Genomic DNA, 14753 nt, shown 5'->3' on the forward strand with positions numbered 1-14753 from the left:
TGTAAGGCTTAACTGAGCTCACATTGTGGCTCTTCTCTCTTAGACTGAAGTATCTCTGGACAGGAAGCTGCATGTGTACAGTAGGAGATTGACAAATGTCTGCTTCAAAGTGGAATAACTGACTGATTGGAAATGAATAATGAAAAGCTAAACTGACTCCTTCTGAAAGAGTAATCTAAACTCCCAACTAATCGTCTGGCTTTTATTTTTGCCAGTGCCTTGGACATTTGCCTGCCTTCAGAAGGGAGGGAGTGGCCTCTGCACAGCAAGGCTATGGTAAGTTAAAAGAATGAAGAATTACAGGTGATCATGTACCACAGTAGTAGGACTGAGAAATGATACTCCATCCTTAGAGACCTTGACAATACTCTGTTCTCATGTCACCAGGCCACGGGGTGCAGCACTGGTGGACAACAATACTGCCATTGAGACTACTGACATTTCTCCCCACTTTTATTACACCGACTCCTCATTTCCCTTCTTCCAGTGCCTCCTGAACAGAATCTCAGCATCTGAATTGCATATTTAATTCAGTGGCTCACTAAATCTGCAAGGGAGAAGTGGTCATCAGGAGGCCCTGAGAAGAGCAGTCAGGTCCTGCTCACTCCCTTGGTGACATTCTACACACATTGGTTGCGCTGTATTTTGGGTCAGGTCCAGAGAGAGGGATAAAAGCACAAGGATCAGGCATGCCTTCAAGGAACTTAGGCTGAATGGACTTTCTTGTACAGCTCTCTAAAATCTTGTGAGGAGCCCTTAGGGTTCCTGTGCTTTTGGGAGAGATACTGGCACAATGTCAGAGAAGCACAGAAAGATACTCAGCAGGGAAGTCATTATAGCCCACGAAGGAAAATGCTATCCAGAGTTCGTACACAATCAACCCACACTCTGGTGGTTCCTAGGAAATGCAAACTCCAGACTTTGCTAAAAATTAGATAATAGTACTTCACTAAGCACAGAAATAGTTCTTAATTCATTTTTGGAGAAAATTTAAGCTTGTTAACAATTATTCTTTTCTTATTGCTCTCATTAAGATTCTAATTTTATGTTTCTTATTTTATGCATGCAATATTCTCATGTGTACAGACTAACAAGAGCCTGGTCTCCCCATTCAATTCATATTTACACAGGCAGATTATAAAACATGACTCTGAAATGGTTGCCAGAGTAAAAAATGTCCATATTAAATCTTTTCTGAGCATTTTATGGTTCTTTTCCCAAAAGTTTAGAATTCATGCAAACAGGGACTTCTTCTGATTAGCCAAGTGGCACTCAACCCACCAGGGATAATAGTGATGAGGATAATTGCCGCTTATTGAGTGCTTACTATGGGTTAAGTGCTAGCTAAACACTGTACATGCATCACTCATCCATTTGTTCAAATAAAATCTTTTAAGCAGCTACCAAACACCCTGAACTAAGCTAGGTCCTGTAGTGCAATGGTAAATAAGGCAGGTAAAAAAGTCACAGACTTAATGGAATACTGTGTCTTTCAACAGTCTTACAATGTAGGTACTACTCATTCTATTTTATGAGTAAGGAAACAAAATCAGAGAAGAGAGGTTAAGTAACCAAAGTTGTATAGTTAGTATGTGGTATGTAGGATTTGAACCTAAAGGCTCAAACACAGCTAGACACCGAGAGGATCTGGAATTACAAGGAAGGAAGTATTGTACCTTAAATGGCCTTCTGCACCCTTAGCTCACTGTTAAGGACCTCTGGGAAGGAACACATAGTTTCTAATTCTTTCCCTTCCCTGTGAACTAAATCCTATGCTCTGACACACTGCACAGGGACAGCTAGCTCCTCTGGGGAGAAATCCATGACCGAGACTCAGATTCCTCCCTTTCCTCTACCTCTCTCAACACCTCGTGCAAATTTCTATGACAACACTGACTACCATTACTATAATTCTCTTCACATGTGTTTCTCTCACTAGCCCAGGAGCTCCTTCAGGACAGGTACCGTGTTATTCACCTCTGCAGGTCTTACAGGTCTTAGCATAGTACCTCATCCGAGAAGCAACAGATGTTTCCTAAATGAATAAATGAAAGACTTCCCTTGGTAACCTACTCTGTCCCATTCTCTCAACAACAAGAACCAAAGCAGCCAGCACTTACTGAGACAGGCACACACCGTGCACAAACATTAACTCCCTCCATCTGCATCATGACTCTGTGATGTTGCTACTGTGTTATTGTCCCCATCTAACTGATGAGAAAAATCAAAGCTTCCCCGAGGTCCCACAGACTTTAAGTTAAAAAGGCATGCTTCAAACCCAGTTTTGATGGTCACAAGTCCTTCATAGGCTACCAGACATCTCCCAGGATGCAAACAATTACCCCTTCAACAATGTTCAAAGAATTGACAGCCCCTACGGTACCCCTACAGAATGTTGGTTCCTGATTTTAACCCTCACCCAGGGATAGTAGTGATGAGGATAATTAGTTACATGCATCCACGTTATCTCCCTCATGAGAAGCAGTCTCCAGCAAGCAGGCATCATATGCTGTTCACCAGGGACCCTCATGGCCCATAGTCCCAGCATGTTCTTAAGATGTATTGAACTTGGCATAAAAATATTAAGTACACTTCACTATTATTGTGAAATTATGATCAAATAAATCCAAACTAATTCCTGCTTTCATAGTAGGAATCAATCCTTAAAGATAGAAAGCTTATAAAAAGTCACCATGGAATAAAAACCCTGAAGGAGAGGAAAGATTCAGAAAAAAAAAAAAAAAAAAAAAAAAGATGAGAGGAAGACAGGAAGTAAAACCTGTGAGTAAAACCCAGTCCTGGTGAAGTGTGGGTCTTGTGAAGCCCAGCCTGGGTTATGTTTTGGCCAGAGCACTGCTGGGGTCCCTGACATTTTCATGTGCAACCAGGACTGAGAACCTCCAGGAAAAAACATCAGGTCTGTTAAAAAAAAAAAAAAAAAAAAAAAAAAAAAATCAGCAGTGAGCAGAAAAGTTAGAAGCATGAGATCGGTCAGATTCCAGCAGGCATTGACCGCAGGCCAAAGGGCCTGGAACTTGCCTTGAAGGGAAGGGGATCCACAGACAGTTTAAGACAGGGAGTGAGTGGCAAGAGTACTCATCCCTTCCCACTGCAGATACAAGAATGGCAAGGGCTTAGGACAGTGGGGAAAGATGGCATGAAGGCTGAGGTTGGCAGCAGGCCCCTTGAGGGTGGGGTCTTAACAGAGGGTCTGCTTGAGCTGTGTGAGCAAGATACAGCTGTGGTCTGGAATGAGGAGAACCAGATCTCTGAGCTGCTTGGTCACTGACTGCTGTGTGATCTCGGTGTCCACACCTCCTTAACTCTAGTCTTCGTCCTTAGAGATAGAGATGTTTACCTTCAAAGGCCATTAAGAAGTCGAAATAAAAAGACATGCTTAAGTGTTTGGCATGGAGTAAGCACTCAGCAAATGAGGTCGAAGCTCAATTGTCTCTGTTCTTTCTAATATTCTGCTCTTTCGAATTTTTTCACTGTCTACCTTTCTAATTGTTATGCTTTAATGGTGACCAATCCTTAAAGGACAAAAGGCTTGCAAAAATGCACTCTAGGATATGTCACACATGGGCCAACTTTTTGAAGTCACTGTAGGAAATGGACAATGACCACAAGGGAATAGCACCGTGGAGGAGGGAGTGTTTCAGGGAGGCACTTGTGGGTTTTGCGGCCTGAGGCTGGGCACAATTTCCCCACCAAGAAAGTTACAGCAGGCTTGGTCCTGCAAAAATCTCTTCATTCATCTGAAAAGTTACATAGTGATGGAGACCATGCTGGAATAAGGCAGGGCTAGCGAGGCGCGCCATTACTGCACACATCCAGGGGTGCTGCCCGAGGCTAACAGGCAGGAGCTGCAAGGTGAGGCAGTGGTGGGACTTGCTCTTCACCTTTCTCTTGGAGGCGCGAGGCAAGTGCAGGGCCCATCCTTCACTGCCTGCTCTCCTCTCTTCCTGAGGTGTCAGTGCCTGCTGGGCTCTGGCCTCTGTGTCCTCATCCTCTCTGTGCTCTCCCAGTCAGCATCTATGGGTTCGATTCTCACCAACAGGTTGATGTCGTCCAGATCTTTATTTTTCTGTTCTGCCTTTTCTCCTGGGCATCAAATGATGCTCCCATTTAGTTTGTATTTTGATTTTTTTTTTTTTTTTTGGTTGAGGTATAACATGCCCAGAATAAAGTCCATAAGTGTTCACTGTTGCAATTTGTAGAACCATGGAGCTGCCACTCAGATCAACAATGCCTCAGAAGGTTCCTCTCAGCCTATACCTGTCCGCCCACCCCCACAGAGACTCCCAATATCCTAACTACCACACCATCCAGTACTTTCATCACCTGTCTTTGAAATCATATAATTTGGGTCATTCAGTAAGTGCATGTTATGGTTTGGAAAGTAAGGTGTCCCCCAGAAGCTCACATGTGAGACAATGCAAGAAGGTTTAGAGGAGAAACGATTGGGTTGTAAGAGCCTTAACCAAATCAGTGAATTAATCCCCTGATGGGATTAACTGAGGGGTAACTGAAGGCGGGTATGGTGTGGCCGAAGGAGGTGAGTCATTGGGGGTGTGCCTTTGGGGTATATATTTGTATCTGGCAAGTGGAGTCTCTCTCTCCCTCTGCTTCCAGATCATCATGTGAGCTGCTTCCCTATGCCACACTCTTCCTTCTGCCATGACATTCAGTCTCACCTCCAGCCCCAAGGAATGGAGTTGGCTGTCCATGGACTAAGACCTCTGAGACGGTGAGCCCTCAAATAAACTTTTCCCCCTCTACAGTTGTTCTGGTCAGATCATTTAGTCACAGGAGTGAAAAAGCTGCCTAAGACAGTGCATTTGTTTTTAGTTTCTTTCACTCATTATTCGGTATATGACTTGTTCTTTTTCCTTGCAATGTAACAGTGGTTCTTGATAAAGAATAAATTAGTCCCCCAAAAGAGGCCTGTGGCTACGTCTGGAGAGATTTATTGCTGCAACTCGGGGCAGGGAGGGGTAGGAAACCCTAATGGCATGGAGTGGATAGAGCCAGTGATGTTGCTCAACATTGCATCATGCACTAGGCAGCCCCTCACAACAAGGATCAAGTGTAAACTGCCAACCGAAATCCCAAGAATCAATGTAAGCTACTGTAACAACCACAAAACAACGCACGTTTGTTATTTTACAGTGCTGTTTAGAAGTCAAAAATGGGTCTCATTAGGACTTTAGGGCAGAATCCATTTCCCTGCTCTTTCCTGTTCTTAACAGCTCCTGCATTCCTTGGCATTGATCCCTCTTCTCTCATCAGCCAAGTCCATGCCTGACTTCCTAAGGACTCTTGAGATTGCATCAGGTCCACCTGGATAATCCAGGTCCTTCTCCCCATCTCAAGATTTTTAATGACATCTTCAAAGTTCCTTTTGCCATATATTTACAAGTTCCAAGAATTAGGATACAGACACCTTTCAGGGAGGCCTTATTCTGCTTACCACACCCTATAAAAATATTCTGCATAGCTTGTGCATCCTATTGTTGAAGGTCATTTGGGCTATTTTAGTTTTAGTTATGATTAATAATGTTGCCATAAGTTTTCTTACACAAATTTTCTGCAATCATTTCTGTTAGGTACACATTCAAGAATGGAAATGTTAGGTCATAGGACAAAAACGTGTTTAACTTGAATAGATCATGCTAAAGAGTTTTATAAAATGATTGCTCCAGTTTACATCCTTATTAGCAGTGTGTGTGCATTTTCTTCCCACAGTGAGCATTCATGCAAACCTTCCAAAGACAACTCAGACAACTTGGTCATTACCATGCTAAACAAGCTCAGAGAATAACATCATTTTTTCTCCAGACATCATGAAACCTGGGAGACATCCTGGACACCTCCTCCTCCCTCTCTGTCTGCCTTCCATGAGCCACTCATTATTTTCTTCTATGCCATCAGCACATACTGACATGATTCCCTTGATGAAAGTCAACATCATCTCTCACCTAGACTACAGCTTCCTTCCTGGACCCAGCTCTTCCTAATACCTCCAATCCAACCTTCCCACTGCTGTCAAAGTCACCTTTTCTAAAATCCAAGACCTGATCCTGATCTTCCCTTTGTTTACAAGATAAAGGAGCTATGGCCCAGCCCACATTCCTCCCTGCCATCCCATCTCATGCAATGATAACCTGTAAGTTCTCCTGCATGAAACTGATTGCAACCTTTATTCAAGTGAATTCCTTCCTCATTGAGTGCCCGTTCATCTTTCAAGACTCAGCCTACCAGTCGCATTTTCTGCTGAACCCTTTCCCAATAAACCTCGAATCGGGAGGACTTAATTCCTCCCCGCTTTGTGTCCTAACATACTGCACAAGCTTTTTATCATGGCACCTATAACTTCTCAGCACAGTTGCCTCTGCCTTATAAACACAAGTGCTGAGAACAAGGACTACTTTGTCATCTTGAGCCTTAGTTCAGGGCCGGTTATATGGTAGATAATAACATTACAGATTGAAACTGAGTTGAAACCGTACACATTAACATGGCATGCAGAAAGTGCTAGGTAGAGAGAAAAGACCAACACAGAGAAAACCTGTGCTTTTCCAAGCTCTTAAAACCTAAATGCAAACAAGAGACCTTATGGGTCCCAAGCTCCAACTGAGAAGTAACAGTTACTACAGGGCCACTATGAAGATTACAGAAGATAATGAGGGCAATGGGCCCTCTGACAAGCACACAGTAGGCACTCAACCAGCTACAGTGATTATTATTTCCAATAAATCTAGCTTCTACAGGAGAATTTTTAGTTTGCTACTTCAGGCCCATCTTGAAGCAATCTTAAATTCAGCAAGAATTGTCTACATTGGTACAACTGACATAATTTGTAAAACCAAAGCTGCATTATAGAGATGGCCCCTTCATCCTAATGTTTAGTTTTGTGGCTAGAACATTATGTGCTTGATTCTTAGTGATTGTAGATTTAGAAGGATCACTGACTTGACTTTTCAAGTTCATATATGCATTAGATGCCATTTTTCTCTAGGAGAGCAACTAAGAATTAACTGTGTGCATCATATCTCCTTTTGGGATTAGTATTGGTCAGTGTTATATCTCGGAGCGTTAAAGGCACAGGGTCAATCAATGAACTAACAAATGCCTTTCACACAGTAGGTTCTCAGTAAAAATTTCCAAATAGGAAGAAAGCACTGCTAAGTTAGGAAACTGATGTGGTTTCTATGACAACTGTCTCTCCTAGCTTCTTCACTCCCTCTGATAACTCCTTTATCTTTTTCGAAAATATGCCTTATGCTCTCAGTATCTCAAACCTTGTATCCCCAGTGTTCCATTCTTTGATGGCTAATTTTCTCTACTCCCTTCTCAGGGATGGTTTCACTTCCCACCACAGCTTAATAACACCCACAAGCTGAGGATTTTCAAATCTATATTTATAGATGAGACTGCTCCCTGAGCTTCAGATCCATCTGCTCAAATGACCCTTGAACTCCTCTTCTTAGGTATCCCCAAACTCAAATTTTACCTTCTATAAAGTAAGCTCCACTTCTACTTCAGACCTTTTTCTCCTCTATAATCTTCATTCCAGTGACTAACACCACACTGCCAGTTACCCAAACAGGAAACATGAGTGTCATCCTAGATTGCAGCCTCTTCCCTGCTCTGGAGATGGTCAGTATGATCCGCTGTTTCCTACCTGCTTTATGTTATGAACCACTAGCCCACAATCAGGGTGGAGGTTTTATCCTTTCTCTGAATGATTTCAATAGCTTGCCTCCTATCGACTTCTCTTCTCTCATCTCCCCAGATCAGTCAACAAAAATTGCACAAATTTTAAATCAAATTATTTTGTTTACCGCTAGGATTCCTTCAGCGACTCATGACTGTTTACAAAAACAAATCCAAACTCTTTAACCAGTGTTGCAAAGCCAGGAATAACCTGGCCAATGCCTACCTCTCAGAAGTATAAAATGAAAGGGAATAGGGCTCGGGATGAAGCTCAGAGATAAAGCACTTGCCTAGCATGCACAAGGTCCTGGGTTCCATACCCACAAACACACATACACACAAAGGAATAGTAAAAATAAGGGTTAAACTTACAGAGAGAGAGATTTTCAACAAAACCAAAATTTTGTTATTTGAAAAGACTAAAAAGCAAAATTAGCCTCAATAACACTAATCCTAAAAAAAGAAAAGATACAAATTAATATCAGGTATGAAAAGGGGGATATAGCTACAGATACGCAGAGATTTTATGTCAATAAGTTTTAAAATTAGAATAAATGTAAATTTTCCAAAAAAATGTAAATTATAAAATTGACCCAAGAAGAAATACAAAACTTACTTAAAAGAATCATTACTAAAGACATCATATTGGTAGTAAAAACAAGTTCATGAAAAAGACACCAGATTCAGAAAGTTTTATAGGAGAATCTTTTTTTTTTTTTTCAATAAACATAAAATCTCCAATACTGGCACTTTATTTTTTTTTCCTTAGAAATAGATTCTCAGGTGTGAGATTCCTGGGTTGAAGTATACACACACACACACACACACACACACACACACACACACATATAATTAATGTTAAAAGATAGTCACAATGTTTTCCAAGGAGGTTTTCACAATTTACAATTCTAACAGCAGTGTATGAAATTAACATTTCCCCCTGCTTCCTTGTCATTAGTAGGAAGATTTCAACTTTGAAATACAAAGAAATATTGGGCTATGGATATCATGATATATTTGCCCAGAAGGTCATTCATTTTCATATGTGGTCACAAAACATCAATGATCTCAAAAAATAGAGTTTTGGTTGCCATTTATAATTCTAATGCATGATTTGTGGTTGATAGGGAAAGGCTGAACCTGTCAATGTGAAATCAAGGCTAAAATGGCACATCTTTTATTTGTGCAAAACGATAACTTTTTAAATGTTAATCAACAAACAATATATGGGGAGATCACTGGAAAGTCTAACTTAAAGTGTGATCACTGAAAGGAAAGGTAATAACTTATGCTACATCAGGTTCCAAAGGGAATGTTTTAGGTTGAGTGTGAAACTCGAAGTAGAAATATCTCTTTTAAACAAAAGAATACTGTAATACTTCATTTCTAAAGTGGATTATGCTCATGGAAATTTTAAAAAGCAATGAATTAGACAATTCTTGAGTTTTCTTAAAATAAATTATTTTTTCCTCTAAAGTCTTTGAAATATGACTAACATTTATGATATAGGAGAATCTTAACAAATATTTAAGGAACAGCTTTTCCCATGCATATTGTTCCAAACAACTGAAAAGGAGGAGAATGTATTCATCTAATTTTATAAACTTTCTTCCAATATAAAAAAGGAAAAACCATAGATTAATTTCACTTACAAATATATAGGCAAGCGTTTTAAATAAAAAATAGCAAACCAAATTCAGCATAAAAAATATTTTTGTCTAAGCAAGGTTATCCCAGGAATGTAAAGATGGTTCAATATCAGGAAGAAATCTAACAACAAATTAAAAAAGAAAAGCCATAAACCCTCTCAACTGATGCAGAAAAAGCATTCAATACAAATCAACACCCATCTACATTTTTAGAAATCCCTAGCAAACTAGGATAAGGAGAAGTTTCTTACCCTGATCTCATAAAAACAAAGCAAATCTCATACTTAATGATTAAAACTTTAGAAGCAGGCCCATGTCCCAAGATAAAAATGTCTGTTACTGCATACTATTCAAGTCTAAATGGATATTCTAATCAATGCATCAATACAACAAGATACATAAATATTAGAAAGGAAAACAATAAATTGCTATTTGCTAAAAACATACATTATCTCTATAGATAATCCAAAAGCATGTATAGATAAAACTAGCTAGAGAGTATGGTAAGTTTCCTAAATATAAGATTAACTTATAAAAAATAATGCATCTGAGCAACAAGTCAGAAAATGTAATAAGCTCGTCCTAATGGAAACACTGATTAAAAAATAGCTTGTAAAAAAAAAAAGGAAATAAGAGACCATGGCATTAGCGCAAACTAATAGAACAAAGAGCCCAGAAATAATATCTGAACATGTATAATCCTTACGTGATAAAGGAGACATCATAAATTAGTGGGGGAAAGATAAACTTTCAAAAAGGGCCTGGGATAAACGACTTTCCATTTGGGGCGGTGGGGATTACTTGGTTCAACCTCATTCCATACATAAAGATAAAATCCAGTTACAGACTTATCTATAAAAAACAAAACTTAAAAACTATAATTATAGCTGGGCACAGTGGTGCATGCCCAGCAGCTCAGGAGTCTGAGGCAGGAGGATTACAAATTCAAAGTCAGCCTCGGCAACTTAGCTAGGTCCCAAGCGACTTAGTGAGACCCCATCTCTAAATAAAAAAATTTTTTAAAGAACTGGGTATGTGGCTTTGTGGTTAAGTGATCCTGGGTTCAAACTCTGGTACCAAAGGGAAAAAAAAAAAACCCTATAATTATAGATATGATCTTGATCTTTATGGAGAAAATGTTCTTACAAAATGTAAGAACATGAAAGACTTGAATAAAATGTAAGTATACAAATATATATGGGAAATCATCCCTTAAAGACAGCAAATCTCTCCAAGCAGTAACTTCTCAAGTAAAGCCAGAAGTCCAAGTGCATCAAAATTATCTACAGTTTTTATTAAAAATAGATTCTTAGGCTCCACATTAAACCTATTGAAGCATCATGTGTGAGAATGTGGCCCAAAAATCTGAATCTTGGAGAGCTCTCCAGGCGATTCTTCTGCATACTGAATTTTAAGAAGCTCACCTTGTGGATATATGTCATAACCTGATTGCCCATTAGAATCTTCCAAGAGAGTTTTAGAACATACAGATGCCCAGGCCACACCCCAGACCAACTATATCAGCTTCTCTGGGTGAGGAACCCATGCAACAGCATTTTTAAAGACTTCCAGATGGTCCAATGTGCAGCCAAGGTTGAGGCCCATGGCTCTAAGCAAAAGTACAGTAAGAGTCAGGTCAGGAATGCTCACCACCCTTCCCCATTTGAACATTTCCTTCTGGTGTAAGGTAGTAGGATTTATATCTGATTAAAGAGGACATGACTTCCTTAGCTAGGATTATAACTTATTTTTTCAGTATCCCCAGCTAGAATACATAGTAAGGGCTTGGTGGTCATTTTCTGAAATAAATTTAATTAAATGAGACAAAAGGAAATTAACATGTAGATTAATAAAAATTTCCCTAAGCCCTGCAAATCCCATTGGATCAACAAATCTAAATGCAGAGGAACATTAGGCTGTAAGAGGTACAAAAATGGACAAAATGCAGCCCTTCTCTTTAACTGTCCATGATCTGGGAGCAGGAGGCGGAACACATATGGATAAACCACCAACAAAAAAAAGGTTAAAAAAATATTTCAGGGAGAGGGGCAAGAATGGAGGAAGGAAGGACCATATAGAGGGGTGGGAGGGGTGGGGGGGGAAGGGAAAAAATAACAGAATGAATCAAACAACATTACCCTATGTAAATTTATGATTACACAAATGGTATGCCTTTACGGCATGTACAAACAGAGAAACAACATGTATCCCATTTGTTTACAATAAAAAAAATTTCAGAAGTAAACAGACAGTGATAAGAGTTTAGATAGTAAAATGGTAATAGAAAAAAAAAAAATTCTGAATGGCAAGACCTAGGAACTCACTGCAAAGATTCAGCATCCAAGATTGACCTTGAGGTATTGGTGGGACTTAAGCAGGAGGCAATTAGGGAAATGGGCAGTTGTGGCATAGGGTAGTTCTGCACAGCACAAGTTAAGTCAGATGGGCCTTTCTCTAACCTTCACACAAGGCTGTAGAGTAGACATTAAAGTCTCTTTTTCTTTCTGACTTCCTTGTTATTGCTCTCATTTTTCAAGTACTCTTAAAACTCAATAAACTTTCATTTTTCAAGTACTCAATAAACTTCTGGTTTATTAATTCTGCCTCCTGATGCCCCAGCTGATTTCTTCTAGGAAAAGTTTCTCATTAGCATTTCTATAGGGACACCTGCTACCCCATCTATCCCTATTAACCAATGGCCAGGGCAATGGGGTTGACTGGGAGAGAAATTTTAATCCCCTCCTTATGACTCATCTATTTTCTAATTGAGAAAGCCAGAGCTAGTCACAAATGGCTTCCCAGTGAAACCCATCCTTGACATGAAAATCCGTAATAAAGACATGCTTCTCGATTTTATAATATCATCTATGTAAAATGTATTAAAAATTAATAAACCTTATGATCGTGAATTATTCTTAAAGCCTCAGATAGTCACTTGAATTGAAACTCCTGGCTAGTATGTATGCAATATGTATCAGATAAACTACTGAATAAGGAAGGTTTCTCAAAACCATAGGTCAAAGGATATCTAATGCTATTAACTGGCAGTCTATTAACATATATATGATTCTAAAAGTTGAATGTATATTGATAGATTATGTGTCCTTTCTCAAGCAAACTGCTCACATTGATGTCAAGTGACAGATGTCACTTGTAAAGCCCATGAGAGGAACAAGTCACCATTGTGTAAATATACCATGATTGATATAGAGTGGCAGAAGAAAAGGTTTTGTAAATCAAATTATCATTAAAATGGAGTCTTTCTTGGTTTCTATGGTGAGGTAAGACCCACCTACAGTGGACAGGGGACATACTTAAATTCAGGATATATCCAGAATCATAGCAAGGAAAATAACTTGAGATAATAAGGAAGAAAAATCAGTGTTCCAGATAAGCCTATAATTTCCTAGCATTTTTCTCTAACAGTATACCTAATTTATTGACTATCTTATTTCTTCATATCTACTTTCAGCAAAAGTGCATTTCTCTATCATTGGTTAATTTTTCTTCTGGAACAAAAAAAAATGTTAAATTTCACATCAAATTTGTCATACACTCAAATTGTTTATTAAAGAAATTATTCTTGGCAACACTCATTCTCTTAATGTTTCAAAATGCTTCTAACTATCAAGCAAAATGGCACTCATGGCTCCAAAATTATATTATCATTAAATTTTAGAGAGGGCCTAAATTTTTTTAAAAAAATTGTGAGGTGTTCAAAGATTTTTCTTAACAGGTTGATATAGTTCTAATAGCTGCTGAAAACAGTCATTCTCAGCACCTGCACAAGCCTAGCTTTCCCCTACCCAATCTAATCATTTCCAGTACGTGTATAATTCAGACTGTGAAGCAGAACATGCTTATTACACAGTTAAGGTTTTGTTTCAGAGAAAAGGGCTATACAGAACAAAGGTACAATCCAAAATTTGGTACAAACCAAGATTTTCATCTGACAGATGCAGTCATTCCCTGACTGACTAATAATCCAAAAACGAGTTCTGCAAATTTGGGAATCATATACTGAGTAGGATTACCAAGAAGGTCTGAGAACCTGGGCTCTCCCTTGATTGTCCTTGATTACATGGAGGTGAGAAGAGGAAGCTCCTGCCTAGTGGGTGGTGAGTTTCCACCTGCCATAGGATGGTAGAATGGGAGTAGGAAGATGAAGCCACAGACCAGCCATCTGTGATGTTGAGCCAGCCTTAGGGTTCTCAGGGAATGCAGTAGGGCCTTGTAAACAAGAAATCCATAGCAGAACCAGAAAACTACCTCTTGGTTTCACTTATGCTCCTTGCTTATTTGTTTCCTTTCTTTTCTTTTGCTCCTCCCTTAATAGCAGCATAAAAATATTATGAAAATTCTTCATGTCTATCCAAAGAAAAGGATATGTGTCCTTGTTTGATCCAGAACTTTAAAAGGAAGCAATGTACTCCTAGGAGACCAGTGAGGTTGTGATAGCAATAAATCAAGAGAGAGATGGTAAGTGGAAGGTGAAATTTAGGAAGACAAGGGAAGATACCTTCATATGCTAGTTTTTCCTCAGCATGGGAGAGAGGGTTTGCCATGTTCATTGGAGGACATCAGTCTGATGGAGGGTATGTTATGGGATCATTATAGGGTATTGGCAGAAGACACTAACTCTGTAAGACCCCCCCCCCACCTCAGCCACAGGAAGAAGGCAACTAATTGGTTGTGGCACTGATGAAGGACCCCATAAGCCACATTTTGAATACCTCTAGTTCAGTTACTCATCAGGCGCATCTGCTTCTTCAGAGACCCCAACCCAGTGTTACATATTCGGTCAACTGTGACTTGTTAGCTAACTGATGTTGGTTGAAACATAAGGTCAGGAAATATATATTGGATGGATGAAGGATGAGAAAATAGACTGGAAGGACTGAGGCTGCAGTAGAGGGAGATATTGGGGTGGGGAGATGTTTTCATGCTTGAATTCAGTGCTAAAGAGGGAGTTATTGGGGGCCAGGGTTGTGGCTCAGTGGTGGAGTGCTTGCCTAGCATGTGTGAGGCACTGGGTTCGATTCTCAGTACTGCATATAAATAAATGAATAAAATAAACAACATCTAGAATAAAATATCAACATCTAGAAAAAAAAAAAAAGAGGGAGCTCTTGGTGGTGAGAGAGTAAGAAACACAACTGGAGACCATGAAGGGCACAGAGAGAGAAAGGAGATGCCTCAATGAGGGAAAAGGGAGCAGGCATCTAGGAAGTGGAAATCAGAACAATGAAGCATCCTGTAGAAGGTCAGAACAGAAACAAAAGTAATGACCACTATGTGCCAGGCATGAGCAGGCCTCTGAATCCTCACAATGTCTACTACAGTGCTTGACCTGTATAGTAGGTATTGAAAAATAAACTGAATGTT

The 14753-nt window shown here is 39.6% G+C and overlaps 1 protein-coding gene across 2 annotated transcripts in view; it reads right to left on the reverse strand.

Annotated features, from left to right (window-relative positions):
* The window catches only part of Map6 (microtubule associated protein 6), a 70343-nt gene that overhangs the window by 52698 nt on the left and 2892 nt on the right, over positions 1 to 14753 (reverse strand). The gene's annotated exons all lie outside the window — the stretch shown is intronic.

This window comes from Sciurus carolinensis, chromosome 11 (assembly GCF_902686445.1).
Source record: "Sciurus carolinensis chromosome 11, mSciCar1.2, whole genome shotgun sequence".
Lineage (NCBI taxonomy): Eukaryota > Metazoa > Chordata > Mammalia > Rodentia > Sciuridae > Sciurus > Sciurus carolinensis.